The following is a 2,647-nucleotide window of genomic DNA, read 5'->3' on the forward strand; positions in this document are numbered from 1 at the left end:
TTGTTGTTGTTGCTGTTGCACCCATTTAAGCCTTTCAAGTACAGACATGTCCATGGAGTTCAAGGACAAGCTTTCTTGAGAGACAAGACCTTCCAACATATTGTTTCTCTGAATTAATATTTCAACTTCTATTTATATATATGATCTTTTAAAGTGAGACCAAAAGTACAAATAGAATAGAGAAGGGGAAGAGAAAAGCTGAGTTTTTTTTTGGTGGGTTTAAAAGCAAAAGAGGATTTGCTATAAATGTATGAAGAAGAAGAGATTTAGGTTATGTATAATTGTTGCTTTGAGTGATTGCTTAGAAAAGATGAAAGAGGTGGGAGAAACTAATCCATTGATATCATTCTTCTTAGCTTTAAATAGAAAACAACATTGACCCACACACATAAGGTCCCCTACTTCTTATGTTTTCTATTTTCCTTTTTAAATGTATAAATTATATTTTTTGGTATCATAATATATGTTATCTCTTACCTCCAGAAATAAATACTTACCAATACAAAATGGTACCACACGTTTTTTATACGCCACAACTTTTTCATACGTACCCTTGAAACATATGTAGCAATCAGTCACAATAGTTTTGTTTTTCTTATCTAGAAAAATAGTAACGGATTTGGGAGACCTAATGTTGCAAAATGAAATTCGTGTAGCAAATATATGATGAATCAATTATGAGAAAACCATTTTTTGGAGTGGTTATTGTAGATTTTACCACTTTTTGAATAGTTTGTGGATTTTACCACTTTTAAGATTACAAAAATTTGATTAAACATGTGTTTTATTTGTTATGTTTGGGTTTAGTCGGTTCTATCTGTTCTTAGGGTTTAGTATTTGGTATTAAGTACGTATTGTATTTTGAAAAAAACTAAAAATACGTATTTTTTTCCTTCTCAAAAGTGGTAAAATCCGTAAACTTTTCGAAAAATGGTATATCCAAAATATTTTTTCAAAAAGTAGCATTTTTAACAAGTATCCCATATATGATAGTATTACGAAAATGGTCGAAGTGTAGTAGATATGTGATCATCACAAAGGACAGTTAGATAGCTTAAACGTTAGCGTTGGTGGATAAATCGGGTCCAGCGAGCGTTTGAGACACTTGACTATGACTACGAGAAAAAATAGAGGCTCAAGAACAAATTGCATAAAAAATAGTAGTAAAGATTCGGTATCTAAGGGAGAGAGGGACATAAATTGATAAAAGTAAAGGTTGGGAGCAAAGAAGGTGAGAGGAGCAAGGAGTGGGGTCTAAGTAACATAACCCACACCATGTGGGCATGTCCTTATGAACACTAAATTTAGAGGTTCTTTATCCCTTCTTGTGTGTGTGTATGTGTTATGTTTTCTTATTTTCTTCTTTTCTTGCCCTTTCAAGTTTGTGAGAGGAGCTTATATGATGACATATGGAATTATTTTGGGGTTGGATGGTAGAATATAAGTTAGTCAGATTAATTGAATTTAGACCAAACTAAAATATAGAAAAAATGATTGTTTCAAAGAAACTTAAAACTCACAAAGTGAATCCAAACAAACCACACTGAATCGATGTAACAAAACTTATTTTTAAAAAACGTCTGACCGCGTAACCTACTTACATATGATGTTTAATTTGAACTAATTTATTTACTAATTTTATACTTTTAGTTGCACTGTTGTGAGTGTTGTCTACTTATTTCCTTATAATGTTAATAGAAAATAAATTAGAACTATATGTTTTAAAAAAACTTGAACCTGACTAATTTTGGATCTTACTTAAATTTATAATTTGCGTTAAGTGAAAATAGTTAAAAACGTGATATATATATTTTTTTGTTTTCTATGTTACAATGGGATCACTGATCAGTCCATAACTCATACGTGGTTTTGTTTATATTCAAACTTTTTTTTGGATTTGCACCATAACATGTAATCTAACTCTATAATTTGTACTGTATTCATATCACCATCCATGTCTAAGTCCACAAAATGAATACTGCTAAGTAAAAATTTGAAAACACAAAGAAAAAAGTTTCATACAAAAATAAAAAAATCTTGCAAAAAGACGCTAGAGAGAAGGGTCGAACCTCTGACCTTGTGGTTAACACCCACACGCTCTAACCAACTGAGCTACTCCAGCTAATTGTTCAATAATAATAAAACATTTATAAAACATATATCTAAATAAAGACATAAGATCACACAAAAGATCTTATCATCTTGGAGTATCCATAAAAGAAAAAAAATCCAAGAGTAGATAATACAGCAAGACAACAAAGAACAGTATACCACCAACCATTGAATATTTTAGAAATCAATCTATAACATGACATGTTAATAATTTAAAAGGGACATACAAATATATTAAAAAAATATAATGAAAAAACAATGGATTTGAAGATAAGTGATTGGAAGGTAGGAGACCATTGCTTTTGATCAGAGTGTTTGTTCCTATACCCACTCATATTCTTATGTCCCTCTCTATTCACTGTAGTAATAATATATACATATTTTTTAATTTTACCCACTTCCAAATTTCAAAACATTCTTAATTCTATTACTATATATAGTTTAAATCTATAGATGGTCGATGAACAATGATCATTTTTATTCTTTAATTTTTCGGATTTAATTTGAGTTCTTATGAGTTTTTTTTTTTTTTTTT

This window comes from Camelina sativa, chromosome 15, assembly GCF_000633955.1.
Source record: "Camelina sativa cultivar DH55 chromosome 15, Cs, whole genome shotgun sequence".
NCBI lineage: Eukaryota > Viridiplantae > Streptophyta > Magnoliopsida > Brassicales > Brassicaceae > Camelina > Camelina sativa.